At 42.3% G+C, this 16,415-nt stretch overlaps 1 long non-coding RNA gene across 1 annotated transcript in view; it reads left to right on the top strand.

Moving 5' to 3' along the window:
- The window catches only part of LOC131821836 (uncharacterized), a 364,023-nt gene that overhangs the window by 182,154 nt on the left and 165,454 nt on the right, over positions 1-16,415 (top strand). The window lies entirely within an intron of this gene.

Here is a 16,415-nt window from a genome sequence, read left to right as displayed (position 1 = left end):
ATGGATGATAGAAGGAAGAAGTATGATCAGATTGGAGCCTGATGAATTACTATTCAAACACTTTGGGACCAAAGGCTAAACTAGAGGAGTTTTGGTGGGCTTGGCAAGGCTTTAGGGGATATTCCAGAGGAAGAATTCACAGAATTTGCTGACTTGCCTGGGTGATAGTAGAGTTACTGATTATGTTGAACTTGAAGGTTTCCGATTCCATTAAATGACAGGAGGGTGATATATTGATTTGAAATACAAGTGCATTTCTTTCTGGCTTCATTCAGTTCACCCATTACTATGAGCTGTTACATGCCAACACCTGGGCTTATAGCTGGAGCTAGGAAGATATACATGGATTCTGGCCTCAAGGAATTCACAGTCTAGCAGGGAAGGCAGAGAGATGTGTAAGCCAAACATTACACTACAACGTGCCAAGTGCAGCAAAAGAAATTTGGCAAGAGGCGGAAATGATACAGAAGTGGAAGGAGAGATTGCCTGGGGAAGTCAGGTAGAATATCACAGAGGGGGATGGTGGGTATTAGCAAGCTTTTACAGGATAAATAAGAGTTGGCCACATGAAAAGAGAGGAAAAAATATTTCAAGAAGTATATTTTTTAAATATTTTAAATTTATTTGACAGACAGAGATCACAAGTAGGCAGAGAGGCAGGCAGAGAGGCAGGCAGAGAGAGAGGAAGGGAAGCAGGCTCCCGGCTGAGCAGAGAGCCCGATGGGGGGCTCGATCCCAGGACCCTGGAATCATGACCTGAGCCGAAGGCAGAGGCTTTAACACACTGAGCCACCCAGGTGCCCCTCAAGAAGTATTTTTTTTTTTTTAAAGATTATTTATTTATTTATTTGACAGACAGAGATCACAAGTAGGCAGAGAGGCAGGCAGAGAGAGAGGAGGAAGCAGGCTCCGGGGCTCGATCCCAGGACTCTGGGATCATGACCTGAGCCGAAGGCAGAGGCTTTAACCCACTGAGCCACCCAGGCGCCCCAAGAAGTATTTTTTTTTTAAGAAGATTTTAAAATTTATTTGAGGGAGAGAGGAAGAAAGAGAGAGGGCACAGCGCACAGGAGTGCAGTGGGGGGGGGGGTAAAGGGCAGGCTCCCCGTTGAGCAGGGAGCCCCAGGACCGTGGCTCCATCGCAAGACCCTGAGATCATGACCTGAGCTGAAGGCAGACAGTTAACTGACTGAACCACCCAGGCGCCCCTTTAAGAAGTATTACTAGCATTACTAAGGCATGGACGACTGGAGCACAGTAGGTATGTTTAAGGAGACTTCTGTGTATTAATAGCTGAATATCACAACTTTAAACCAAAAGTAGGAATAATAGGAGATCTAGCTTCAGGGACAAAGCGAGGCCAGGTGATAGAGGTCTCTGTGAGCCCTGCCAAGAAGCTCGGAGGTTCAAACTTTGGAAGGGTTTCAAACAGAGGAACTGATTAGGTTCTCACTTGAGCTGGCTAATTCTCCTTGAAGGCTGATGAGACCAAGGTCAGTGAGAAGCATTGTAAGGCAATTGTGTGACATGATGAAGGCCTGTCTTTGGGTGGGAGAAGAGAGTAGAGTCCATTTGGAAAAGATTCAGAAAAATCTAAACTGTACGTAATTTATAGAAGATGTGAATTTCGACTAATTGTCTTTTCCCGAGGCAGGTTTTAATAGGTTTGCTAATGCAATTTCCACTGGGATTCCTAATGGAATGGATGTGCAGAACTGGCGGGACAGGAGTGAAGAGCCTTTGGTTGTTAATCTTGAGCTTAATTTAGCGATTCTCAACTTGTTTGCTGCCTCCGCCCAGTGAAATTGACATCCATCAGGAGCATCTCTCATTACCCCGCAGGGAATTTTTAGTCTTGGAGAAGTGGGGTTGGTATGAGGGAAGTTCCAGAATCTCCCAAAGAGCTCGTGCAGTTTGAAAAAGCCCCTGGGAATTTTATGTACCCAGTCCTTCATGATTCCTCCAGACGCACATACGTTTGAGAAATACCGGCATTTTTTCCAGCATCGGTGGGAGGACCCACACATACTGTTGGCACATGAATTCACATTCACAAAGAGTGCATGTGGGCTTTTTTTTTTTTTTTTTTACTAAATCGGCCCCTCGTTCCAGATTAATAGGAAGTAGCCTCATTATATTCTAGCTGTCTTCTCTGTGATGCTGTGATTTTTAATGCATTTCTGATAAATATAAATCAACTCACTGGGAGAAAGATACCCCATGGGGAGCACGTTAAGGGGAAAAGCATGGGATAAATTCCCAATCTAGATAGAAGGGAATATGAGATGACTAGTTACTTTCACGCAGTGGTGGTTTTTGAACTGAATGCTGTTGTCAGGCTTCCAGAAGGTGATGAATGAGAGAGAGAGAGCAGGCACAGTACCCAGAAGTGACTTGAGGGTGCCTCAAATAAGGCCTTCTAGACAACCTATGTGAGCCCAAAGAATGACCTGGTCTTAAAGTCACTTCTGGGTAGGTTCAGAGTTGACTCAGCTAAATGGAGACTTTCTTTCAGGTCCTTCTGCCTCTTCCTTCTGTCATTGGTTTCATAACTCATCCGCTTTGATCTTTCTATTCCATCTCATGCCCCACATAACCTGTGTCCTTCAATCGTGAGGGGCTCTCAGCAGAAATGTGTGCACACCGCCCGCTGTTGGAATTACTGGCCGAACTTGAGGTTGTGTCCTCCCTGTGGATGCGTAAATAACAGATACTAGGGGGAGTATTTGAGTTTTAATACTGCCTTCAGGTCAGAGATGAAGGTCACTTGGCACAAGAGCCCTGGTCTCCATCCTCATGGGGGTTGCAGTGTACCAGGGGAATTGTACAGTCAACAAGCGATTATACTCATGATGATTCTTCCAGAAGGGGCAGCGTGCATAGTGACTCTTGAGTGACAGCATGTTTAGGTAGGAGCGAAAAGGACAGATGGTTTGGGGTTTTTTTGTTGTAGGTTTTTTTTTTTTTTTCCCTCTGATATCGTTTCTAACATTCTCAGAGTATTTATTTATGATCGTTCTCTCTATCAGGCTGAGTCTCTTAGGAGACTGTGTCCCCGGCGCTGCAGGGGAGACTGGCTTTCTGTTCCCTGCTTGGGTTTTTTCATTGAACTCCTCCCTTGCCTAGTGTTGGAGACTCCACCGACTTGGGGAAGTAAAACAATATGCATAAAATAGGGGCCCCATTGACTAAGAGCAAGTTATATATATTTTTTTTTAATAAAACTTTTTTTTTAAAGATTTTATTTATTTGACAGAGAGAGATCACAACTAGGCTGAGAGGCAGACAAAGAGAGAGGAGGAAGCAGGCTCCCGGCTGAGCAGAGAGCCCGATGCGGGGCTCGATCCCAGGACTCTGGGATCATGACCTGAGCCGGAGGCAGAGGCTTTAACTGACTGAGCCACCCAGGCGCCCCAAGCAAGTTATATTTTTAATGTAGTAATTCATCACAGATTCTTTTTAAGGGTTAGTCATTAAGGGAGAAACTCACATCAAAGACAAAAAAACATAGTCGTGCCTCAAACCGACTACAGTTCTGCAGGACCAGTCCTTGGGTAGGAAGAGGTTGTTGCCCCTGTATCTTGTCACTTCTGTGGGGGGGTTGAGCCATTTTAATTCACACGTGCCATAGAGGCTTGGCACATGACCTTAACTGCGTTTTGTAGTGAAGGGTCTGTTATGTACCTTTGTCTTTGCTCACTTCAGGAACTGTGCTCGAAAAACTCACATTCACCAGGAACTGATTGCGCAGAAACCCCAGCAACACAGGAGGTTATGTCCCTGAAATTGGGGGTCATTTTGAGTTCCGTTTCCCAGTAATCTTGTGAAAAAGCGTCAAGCCAACTTTTTAAATGTTAATTTTTTTCTTTGATGATCCATTCTGGCCTCAGAGTTTTGGTTTGGTTTGGTTTGGTTTTTGTTTTGGTTCGGTTTTGATTTTGGTATTCATAAACTGCCACAAGGTCACGATCCTTCCTGGCAATGCCCAAATCAATTAATCTCATTGATTTCCTTGATTCATTACTGTTCTCATGTGGACGCTTATGTTTCATCAGTGCTTACATTCAGTGTTGCTTTGCGTATCTGAGAATACCCTTTCCCACTTCAGAGATCTTCTAGCACGATATTTAGCTTAAAGTGTGTTTTTGTGGCTGAATCACATACAAGCTCTCTTCCTGGTAATCCACGGTGTTGGAGCATGGATAGCTGGAGAGTCTCACGGTTTGGGTGGCCCTGTGTTCTTGCTTCCTGTATTTGCTGCTGTTCTGCAGAGTGGACTGGGACAGTCGAAAATTGGAAGTGGTGATGCCAGTCACTGAAGCTACCAACTGGCTCTTTTAGGGAGAACAGAAGAAATTATCTTGCACCATCATAACCTAGTGAGACCAGGCTTCCTCAGCACGGGAGTACGATTGGAACGATCAGAGTGGCATCCTGAAATAGGGATGTGGTTCTGGGTTTTAGTGACTGCCAGAAGGCTAATGTGAGCCAAGACTTGGAAACCAGGAAGGCAAGGAGGGCTCTAACTAGATTTATCCGTGATTAGGAGTGAACTCAAAGTCTGGAATCCGGGCATACGGGCAGTGGGCAGGGAAGAAATGATATCTCTGAAGTAATGGCAGTTAGAAGTCTCCCCACTTTTTCAGACCATGGACCAGGTATAGAGGCACAGGGGTAAGTGCTGCCCTTAGTCAGCGATTGCTTCACTTTGGCATTTTGGAGTGAGGCTATGGGGGTTGTTGTCCTTTATCCATGGGTATGAATAAGGAAGGAGCTTAAAATGGAACTTACCTGCCTGGGAGAGCTGAGACCCATAAAGAATCCTAAGTCCAGGGAAAATGGGTTAAATGATGATCCTGATGAGGACAGTAATAGTAGCTGCATATATTTATTAGGTTTCTAAGAAATGCTGACCTTCTTCATCTCATTTCCTCCTTATAACAACTCGTGTGTAGGTACTAGTCATACACCTATCTTTACAAATAGGAAAACCCAGGCTCAGGATACCTTATTGATTTTTCCCAAGATCATTAAACTAATAAACTGCAAAGACAAGTCACATATCCCACCTCTCTTTGGTTGTAATTATACAGGCTGACATTTCCCCCAGAGTAAGCAGGGACGATCCTCGTGAAGAAAGGAGTAGGGTGAACACGATAAAGTGGCTGACTAACTCATATATTTTTTGAAGATTTTATTTATTTATTTGTGAGGGAGAGAGTGAGTGTGAGAGGAGGAGGAGCAAAAGGGGAGGGGCACAGGGAGAGGGGGAAGCAGGGAGAGGGGGAAGCAGACTCCTCACTGAGCAGGGAGCCCGACGTGGGGCTTGATCCCGGGACTCCGGGATCATGACCCAAGCGGAAGGCAGATGCTTAACCAATTGAGCCACCCTGGCACTCCTTAACTCATACTTCCGACTCTCCTTTCTGCTCTATTCCTTTGATGCCTGCCTGATAAGAAGTCTTTAAGTTGATTCTGCTAACCCGAACGGGTACCTTCTGGGGGACCTGCTCCAGCCTTGTCTTACCCTGTGCTGAATGAGATTGTCTTTGTCACATGTTCTCTTTCAAATGAAAAGGGTTCCTAACGGTAATATTTAGCTTCCGTAGGTTATACCTAACTCTGTGGTGTGATTGCTTGATGTAATTCATTCTTTTGTGATCGCACCATTATTTTTTTGACTCTTTGTCCTTGGCTGATTACAGGCCTGATTAAAAACAATACTGCAGGGGAGGTTACCTCCTAAGGCCCATTTCTTTCCTGTTCTAGACAGAATCTCTGTTACTTGCATTTCAAAGAAGACTTCCTTGTCCAGTTGTTGGTTTTTAGGTGGCCTTTGTCCAGTTTTGGTACCATTGGCATTTTATGGTAAGAGACTGGCTCACCCAGTCCTGACCAGTTTGGACTAATGGTGTCTCCAAATCCACTCCAGTGTCACAGATCTTGCAAGAGCATTAATTTCCTGACCTTTATCTTTTTTTTTTTTAAATATTTTATTTATTTATTTGACAGAGATCACAAGTAGTCAGAGAGGAAGGCAGAGAGAGAAAGGAGGAAGCAGGCTCGCCGCCGAGCAGAGAGCCCGATGCGGGACTCGATCCCAAAACCCTGAGATCATGACCCGAGCCGAAGGCAGAGGCTTTAACCCACTGAGCCACTCAGGCGCCCCATGACCTTTATCTTTTGTCCTGCTTGGAGGGAGCCTTACAGCTCTGCCTCCAACCTTCCGTGGAACATATCTTTCCCAGCCCTAGTTCCTCATTTTCTCAGACTGTGAAGAGGGGATCATCATTCTTGTGCCTTCCTCCTCCCCCCCCCCCCCCCAGAGATAGCAGGGGGATGGATGTGTTTTGCTCCTGGAGTCCTTTGGACCCTTGGGGAAAATGACATTCTTATTAATTCAAGGCAGTAGCATTGAGAAAAGATGACTGTCAGGAACGCATATAAATTATTTAGAGTTTGATCATCTCAGTTTATGTTTACCTAGGGCTTTTTTTTTTTATAGTGTTTGGAGAGATTTCAGAGGCTGCAATGGATCTCTCCAAAGCCATTAAGGGGCTTTTCAGGCCTATGCGGATATTAATTTTAGTAAAATATGGGACCATTTCGTGAGTGGGATCATTAAAATAATTGATCATTGCAGTGTATTGCTTAAGAAAAGTAATCCCTAAGGAGACACTGACTACCTCTCAGGCTTTAAAAAAAAAACAAACCAATAACTTAAGATCAGTGATTGCAAGGCACAGGTGACTTTAGGGAGAAGTCGCTAAGGCAAGTCGTGTCTTAAGTCTGACTGGAGGAGTATAGCATGCCTGTTTCCTTTCTTTTATTCACAGTAGACACAGGGCTCTTGGAGGCTGCAGGTGGGATCTACGGGGACCACCATGGGCAATCTGTGTGCCCCCCAAAGTAGCAGCCAAGTCCCTAAGCTGGATCTCCAGGGATCTGGGGCCAAATCTTATGGGAGCTCGCCAGAGGGAAAATTCCTTAGCCTGGCCGCAGGATACAAAAGTCTAGTCTTCCTTTTTTTGTTTTTTGTTTTTTGTTTTTTTGTTTTAAGACTTTTAAAAGTTTATTTATTTGATAGAGGGAGAGTACAAGCAGGGGAGTGGGGGAGGGAGAAGCAGGCTCTTTGCTGAGTACAGAGCCCAGTGTGGGACTCAATCCCAGGATCCTGGGATCATGACCCAAGATGAAGGCAGCGGCTTAACTGGCTGAGCCACTCAGGTGCCCCAAGTCTTTCATTTTATTAAAAAAAAAAATCAGGGTGCCTGGGTGGCTCATTTGGTTAAGCCACTGCCTTCTGCTCAGGTCATGATCCCAGAGTGCCGGGATCAAGTTCCGCATCAGGATCCCAGCTCTGCAGGGAGTCTGCTTCTTGCTCTGACCTTCTCCCCTCTCATACTCTCTCTCGCTCTGTCTCTCTCTCTCTCTCAAATAAATAAACTCTTTAAAAATGCCAAACAACAAAAACCAGTAGATAAAGAGGTACTGACTGGTCACATAACTGAATACAACTGACGTCAGAGGGTAAAGGGGAGCCTAAAAGGACTTCCTATTCTCCAGCAGCTTCCCACCATCCCTACGGAAGAGGCAGTTCAACAGAACTAGCCAGAGGTGAGATATTCTGCACAGATAGTGAGCCTCTTCCTGGTCTCTTTTGGGGAGTGAGAAATGTTTCCTTGTCCTGGTTCTCTGGCTGCACTAGGAATTAATTTTTCATGAGGCAGGTTAACAGGAACAAATCGAATTTAGTTTCCTACCTACAGGGAATCCACGCAGACCTCAAATTCCAAAGGCAGGCAAAATATCTGTCATTCTGAACTAAGGAGGGTGTAGGTTAGGGGCCTGGGGCTTCAAAGAGGAAGAAAGCCATTCTCAGGAAGGTGAAACAGTCAGTGTTTGGTAAGCAAATGTCTGTTGGGCCACACAGAAACAGTGAGACTTGGAAGTTTGACAAACAGGCCTTGCTATGTACCTCCCTTGCCTACCACCCCTAGTTCCTATTATAATGTAGTTGTCTAGGAGCAAGAATGTCTTGTCCCCTTGATGGGGAGTACGGACTCTTGTCCCTTTAGAGTTCCCTCTAGCTGGGCTAAGAATCAAATTGATATGCAACCGATTAAGAGGAGAAAATAAAATTTAACAGGTGTACGTATGGGGAATCCATACAGACCCGGAAATCCCAAAGACAGGCAAAATGAGGTGTATCTGTCATTCTGAACTAAGAAGAAGGGGGTAGGTGTCTGGGAATTCAGAAGAAAGGAGTGGACAAGAAGAAGAGCAGGTATTTGGTAATTACACTTTTACTCTGCCATATAGATGGGTCACTCAGATAAAATTCATCTCTGCTAATAGCTCTTATTCCAGAAAGACCCTCCAATTGGGACTGTTCTTTGAGGTTAAGGGAGGGGAAAAGTTTCTCTTGAGCCCGCAGGGTCTCATTTGCCTTCAGCTCAAAGTAATCCTCGTGCCAGCATGGGACGTTGGGGGAGAGGGGAGAACTGTCCCAAACCCCTTCCTGGTTGTCTATGGTGATCGTGCTCTTCTTGGGGGTGGTTCTCTATGTATATTCTTTTGAGGCAGTTGTGGGGAAGGTCCAGGTTTCTTTCTGGGTCTTTTGGTCTTGTTTGTTTTCAGGTCAGAGTAATCTTCCAAGCCACTGTAGCTTGCCTTTCGGTGGCCTATCCCTTGGCCTTGACACGTCAGTAATAATACTTCATAAGAAGACCAGTTTTCCTCCTCTGCCACCTCCTGTCGTAGAGTGTGTGTTTTTGGAGGGGTGGTGGGAATGGAGGAAGTTGGGGAACAGTGAGGAGGTGACCTTGTGTGGCTCTGCTCCCATTACTGGGTCAGCTTGAGTAGCACACTTGACTCTGTCCCGCGGTCACCCTTAAGTGGAGTATCGGGCAAGCTCTCAGAATCTAGCAAAATCTCTGCCAGTCACTTTTCCTCTCTTGACTTCCCCTTGAACTTTTTGTGCCTTCCACAATTCACTTTCACTTTGCGGATTTAAATTTCTTGTTCTTCTCATTTGGAGGTTTTTATTGAAATCAATGTCCCTTCAAAATGATGAAAGGAGGAGATGAATTTTAACTATACAAGTAAATAGCCAATCACTGATACATCAGACAACATCCCATCATCCACTCAGGAACCTCTGAAAGGGAAGATTACTTCTGTTGCACATGATGGCTGACTTGATTAAAATATTTAATGTTTTTTTATTCAAATACAGTGCCATCATCAAATGTTATCATGAATATTTACATACTCATCAAGATAAAGAGGGCCTTTTCAGATTTTCCTGTTGGGTTTTGTTTGAGTCCTTCCTTTGACAACTTTAACAGAGCTGTGAACTGTTGTGTTCTTTCCAGCATATTCACAGAGCTGTGATAGCAGACACACAGTTAAAATCTTGTGCAGAATGTAAAGCACAGATACTATAGATCCTATAGCATTTGTCAATCCAGCCTAGTGGAGGAGGGGGAAAGAATTTTCCCTCTACCCTTCTAGATACATTGCTGAGATCCCCCTGTAATAACAAGACAGATTAATCAGAAAAAGTTTAATAACATGTATATATGTCTTGTATACATGGGACCTACCCAAGGAAACTGAGTAACCCCTGAAATGGCCCGAGCGATCACCCTGTATACTTTTGCCAGCTAGAGACAAAAGTCCTTGGAGGGGGTGCAGAGGCCTGTTATTGGAGATTTTCTAGAAAACCACATTGAAGGAGGGTATGATGGTTACACATTTAAGTCTGTGCTTTCTCCATTGGTTAGAGTTCCTAGCCTTGCAACCATACTCCAGGGATTAGGACATGGGGGTATTCTTCTGTCTGACAACCCTGACAACCCTGCTTCTTCCCCCCACCCCCCACCTCACCCCTGCCAATGTTCTCACTGAAATTGCCAAAAATTTCATTGTTGAGAATGCCAGTGGGTATTTTTAATATTTGTTTTGCTATACTTTGTTTCTCCATGTAACATGGTAAGAAACTGTTTTTTCTTGAATCCCTTAATTTATCTCCATTTCTTTCTGTTGTTCATCTACTTTCTTCTTTAAACCTTGGTGTTCTCCAAAATTCAGTCCTCAACCCAGTTCTCGTTTTTAACTTATACAAACTCTCTTTAGGTCATTTCATACATTTTCATGACCGAAACTGAAGTTATATATGCTTATTATCACGTTTCCTAGCCCTCTCTTGAGTCCAGATCTGTATGTCTGACTCTTATAGTTGTATCTTTTAAAAATTTTATATCTTGAGGCTTTATTTTTTCAGCACTCTTGATATGTAATTGACAAATGAGACTGTATATATTTAAGGTACAACTTGATGCTTTGAATTTCATTTAAATTATGAAATGATCAGCACACTCAAGCTTAATAACCTATCTGTCATCTCATTTCCTTACCATTTATTTTAAGAACTACCTTGTTAGCAAATTTCAAGTACGTTACAGTATTAACAATAGTCCCCATGCTGTATATTAGATCTCCAGGACTCACTCATCTTGCATAAATGAAACTTTGTATAGGTTGATCAAGATTTCATTCCCCCTCCCTCCTGCCCCTGGCAACTGGCAATTCTACTGTTTGCTTCTGTGAGCTTGACTATTTTAGATTCCACATCAGTGACAACATGCAGTGTTTGTTTTTATGTGTCTGGTTTATTTCACTTAGCACAACAGCAATCAAGACAGTGTGATCCTGGCATAAAAAGGGATATAAATCAATGAAATAGAATAGAGAACCCAGAAGTAAATCCACACATTTACAGTTAACTGATCTCATAAGGGTGCCAGGAATGCACAATAGGGAAAAGATAGTCTCTTCAATAAATGGTGATGGGAAAATTGGACGTCCACATGCAGAAGAATGAAACTGGACACTTATCTCACATCAAATAAAAAAATCAACTCAAAATGAAGTAAAGACTTAAATGTAACACCCGAAATTATAAAACTAGTAGAAGAAAATAGGTAGAAACCTTCTTTTCCTTGGTCTTGGCAATAATATTTTTTTGTTATGACACCGAAATTACAAGTTGCAAAAGCAAAATTGGATAATTGGGATTGCATCAAATCACGAAGAGGCTTCTGCACAGCAAAGGAACCATCGAAGGAGCAAATAGGCAACCTATGAAATGGGGGAAAATATTTGGAAACCATATATCTGATAAGAGAGGACTATCCAAATATCTAAAGGACTCAGGCAACTCAATAGAAAATAAAAATTAAGGAAAACAACCCAATCTGGTTGCCTGGCTGTCCCAGTTGGTGGTGTGTGCAACTCTCAATCCTGGGATTTGAATTTGAGCCCCCGGTTAGGTGCAGAGATTACTTAAAAATAAAATCTTTAAAAAATAAAAAGAAACCTGATTAACAAATGGTCAATGGAATTGAATGGACAGCTTTCAAAACAAACATACAAACATACAAATAAACATACAAATGACCAACAGGTACATGAAAAGATGCTTCGTGTTACTGATCGTTGGGGAAATGCAAATCAAAATGCAAATATGAGGAGCTAGCACCTCACAACTGTTAGAATGGCTATTAGCAAAAAGAAAAGTGTTGGTGAGAATGAGGGGAAAAGGAACTTAGGCGCACTATTGTTGGGAATGTTTACTGGTACAGCAGTTATGGAAAATAGTATGGAACCATCTCAAAAAATGAGAAGTAAATTTACCCTATGATCTGGCAATATCACTTTTGCATGTATATCCAAACAAAATGAAAACAGAATCACTAAATAACATTTGGACTCCCATGTTAATTGCAGTAGTATCCATAAGATCCTAGATGGGAAACAACCCAAGGTCCTTTGGTGGACAAATAGATAAACAAAATGAAATATTATTCAGTCTTTAAAAAGAAGGCAATCCTGACAATTGTGATAAATGAGGATGACTCTGTAGTCATATTTTTTAATGGAGTTCTCATAGGGACCTCAAATTCAGGATGCTTAAAAGGGAACTCATCAGCTGCCTCCGATATCACTCCAAATCAGCTACTTCTGATTTCTTAATTAGTCAATGGTAACTCATTGGCTCAGTCATAAAGTTTCACAACATTCTTGGCAACATTCTCTCCCAGGCCAGCTCCAACCACTTCTTTTTTTTTTTTTTTTAAGATTTTATTTATTTGACAGAGAGAGATGAGAATTAGGCAGCGAGGCAGGCAGAGAGAGGAGGAGGCAGGCTCCCTGCTGAGCAGAGAGCCCAATGCGGGGCTAGATCCCAGGACCCTGAGATCATGACCTGACCTGAAGGCAGAGGCTTAACCCACTGAGCCACCCAGGCGCCTCTCCATCCACTTCTAATCAGCGACTGCATAGTCCTTTCTTCATGGGCTCTTTTCTTTTCCATTTCTATTGCCGCTATCTGTTGGCATTATCTCAGTTCTTGACCTCAACAATTCTTACAATTACTACAAAGAACTTCTTGCTGCCTTACAGTCCTCCCAATTTTTTCTCCATACCATAGCCAGAAGCATCTGTTTAAAACTTACTTTCTTAAAGTTTGCTCATTGGTTTTCCAGCACCTTCAGTATAAAATCTAAGCTCCTTCGTTGGAGATTCTATATATATATATATAATGAGGACAAATCATAAAGATATATATATATATATATAAAGGTATATATATATACCTTTATGTATACATACCTATATGTATAGATATATATACCTTTATGTATAAGATATATATATAGATATATATATAGATATATATACCTTTATGATTTGTCCTCATTTTATTCCATTTTCAATCTACCCTGTACCTTCCCCATCACTCACCCCACCACCCATCATCCCTGATGCCCTATAATCTAGTATTCTTTCGCCTTCTCCGGCTTTCATGTTTTAGTGCATGTTGCTTTCCTTCTTGACAACACTCTTCCTTCTACCTCCCCCATTCTTACCTTTTTAAGAATAACAATGGCAAAAAGTTCTGGGAAGGGAAAATGGGATAAAGAGATTAAGACACTATTTAGCATACACGTATTTTAGAATTATTTTTAATTATTCAGTACCTTAATATATAATCCTCTTACTGAAAATTGTTTAAACATTTAAATCCTTGGAAATCAAGCTAAAGTTTTCCATAATTATTCATTCCAACTATATGTATTATTCCACCACTTATTTTTATTTTCTTTTAAAGATTTTATTATTTGACAGATAGAGACACGGTGAGAGAGGAAACACAAGCAGAGAGAGTGGAGGAGGGAGAAGCAGTCTCCCCGCTGAGCAGAGAGCCCGATGCAGGGCTCAGTCCCAGGACCATGGGATCATGACCTCAGCCGAAGGCAGATGTCCAACCGACTGAGCCACCCATAGACATTCTATGTCAGAACATTAAGGTATACCTTGTTCTCTTTCATTAGTGCTATTACATAGTATGGCATGCTATACATATAGGCTGACATTCTGGTATAGAAAGACATTGAGGTTATCTCCTAATTTAGGGTTTTATGAACATCACCACAGGGATGATTCTCATAAAAATGCCATGTTGTGAACACGTGCAAATGTTTCTCCATGGTAGTTGACAGTGGATAGTATTCCAGTGACGCTGGCTATTGTTTCCCATAATGGATATTACCCATTTACTTGTTTGTTTCTCTCACTGGTTGCCAAATTCCTCCAGAGAAGGAAATGTATCTTACGGTTTGTGTATATTGAGACTTACACAGAGACTGGTAAGTACTACTTGTTTAAAAAATATTTTTCCAACAAATGAGTCTGGATGCTTTCGTTAAATGAGGACTGCTTCCTCACTGTCCAAAAGGCTTCCTTACCTCTCTCTTTTTTTTTTTTTTTTTTTTTATTGTGGTCTTAATCCATCATGTTAGTCCTTACTCAGAGCCTCCCTGAGTCCTGAGCCTGGGGCCATATTTCTCAAACTGTTGCTTGAGAGAGACTTATTAAAGCTATTTGAGCATGCTTTTGAATGTACCACCACTTGAGATAATCATTTTTCCCCTCTCTTTATAGACCTATCTCTATCCATTTCTTGCACCCAGTCTCTTGGGATACATATGACTTTGAATTGCATCACTTGGGTTTCCCCCTTGCAGATAACGTAACAGATCTAGATGACTGCTAATTTTCTATCATCAATGATTCTTTGTTCCTTGACTACAAAATGAAGATGATGTCTATCATTTATGTCCCCCTGCTATGCATATGGAAAGAAATACTTAAAATATCCCTGGAGACTTTCAGACATTGGTGCTATATATATTGTATGAGTCAACCATGGAAAGGTGTGTGTGCACATGTGTCCCTTTAACCCATTACACTATGACCCTTTAGGTCAATGACCGTATCTCATTCTCTTGTTACTGTCTGTACTTATTACTCATGTCCAGCTATATGTGCATTAATTAAATCAATACAGTGGATATCAATTTTACAAGGTATGACTAATGTTTATTTTTGCATGATTGACCGTGCTGAGTTCTGCAGTATCATTTGTTGCGGTCTGAGACAACATGTGTTCAGTGAGTGCCTTGTCTGTGCTTGATGCTGTTTGGAGACAGTGGCAAGCAAGATGAGCTTTATTATTGTGGGATTTCAGTCTAGTCTCACACCCGTGAGATTTGAAGGGGCTGTGAGACCGAGACTCTTCTTCCTGCTCCACTAGCAGCCAAGGACTTTTCAATCACTTCGTCCCTAGGACAGATTTTGAGGCCAGGCCTTACATAACAACGCTACCTGATGTAAAAGCACTGGTGAACACTTCTCATGCAAAGCTTTGCAAAGATAAAGGAAATTGATTGTCTTGTACCATCTGTCATGGTTGGTAGAGATAGAGAAAATGTTCCTCTAGAACCGTTACTCTTCATTATTCCTCACAATGCCATACTGGTTTTTTTTTTTTTTTTTAAAGAGTTTATTTACTTATTTGACAGAGAGAGTGAGAGAGGGAATGCAAGCAGGGAGAGATGCAGGGGAGAAGCAGGCTTCCCACTGAGCAGGGAGCACGATGCAGGGCTGGATTCCAGGACTCTGGGATCATGACCAGAGCCAAAGGCAGACACCTAACGATTGAGCCACCCAGGCGCCCCCATACTGTTTACTGATGCAATTTCATCATCATCTTTCAGCACCTCTCATTCATTACCATGCTTTGACCTATACCCTTCAATTACCTTACGTTTCCCTTCAAAATTAACTCCTCATTATCTAAATGATTGCTTCATTTATTCCCCCTTCTCGGCCTTATTTGCTTCTGTGTTACCTTCATCCTGACCTCCTTTGTTTCTTGTTGCCAAAATCCTTTTTGTTGCTTTTCTTATTTTGCCAAACCAGTTTTTCTAAGTGCAGCCTAAATCCGACATTCTCAATGCTACTCAGACCCTCCATGCTCTCATCTATTTAAAAACCCACCATAAGAACCAAGGGCACCAGGCTGTTTCATGATCGTCCACATTTACCAGTGAGATGGTAAACCCTTGGAGGGTTGATTCCATGTTCACACTATTAGGTACAGGACAGGAGCTCAGTAGAGACCTTCATTAATTTAGGGCAGTATTGTGTAAATGACATTTATGAAGATGTGAATGGCTGGGAGATGCTCGAATAAAATGAACTGGGTTAAGCCAGTGTTTTTGTAACATTTTATTTCATTCATTGTTCCAAAGATAGCCTCTGCATGTTCCAGGTGCGGTGCTAGATTCTGATGAGTCACAGAAGAATAAAAATGGCTCCTTTCCCTCAAGTATCTCATAATCTCATTAGACAACAGAGAGGTTAACAAATAAATCCAGTATCACGCGATGACTGCTCTAACGGAAGTGTGCCGGAGGCGCCATGACAGTTCCGGGAAACCGGCCTTTATCTAAGTGTGGTCGCAGAAGGCCTCATGGAGGAAGTCAGGCGGGGAGGTGGCTCTTGTAGGAAGTGTAGGATGCATATCATATTTAGCTTATTGGAGTCATTGAATCCCAGTGACTTCTGAGATCTGTGACCAACCCAAATACCAATAACTCATATCAACTCTAATCTGATGGGAGGAAGATAGTTTACCTGTGGTGGTATTTAAATGCCTCTTAGGCCTTTGAAGAACTTCGCGCAAGAAAGCACTGAGCAGCCAGAAAGAGGTTTTGTCTTTTCAGAATCAGAGCAACCTGGCTCTTCTCAGCTACAAGGCCCTTGGGTTTAGGTGCCCGTTTCACATAAGAGGTGTTTGAGGTCTTCAAAGTGCACTTAAAAAAAAACAAAGAGGCAGGTTGAGTACAGTGTCTTTGGCATCTAAGGTTTTCATTGTCGGGGTAAACTTCATTACAAATATCAAACATCCCTAAGGCTAAGTAATCATTATTACTCCTTCATCTAGGCATAAATGCTATTACTGGGTACACAATGTAAAGGAAATTGCATTGGCTTAGGTGGCT

The sequence above is a fragment of the Mustela lutreola genome, chromosome X, assembly GCF_030435805.1.
Source record: "Mustela lutreola isolate mMusLut2 chromosome X, mMusLut2.pri, whole genome shotgun sequence".
NCBI lineage: Eukaryota > Metazoa > Chordata > Mammalia > Carnivora > Mustelidae > Mustela > Mustela lutreola.
Note: the sequence above shows the minus strand (reverse complement) of the source record. Positions and strands in the feature narration are given on the sequence as shown.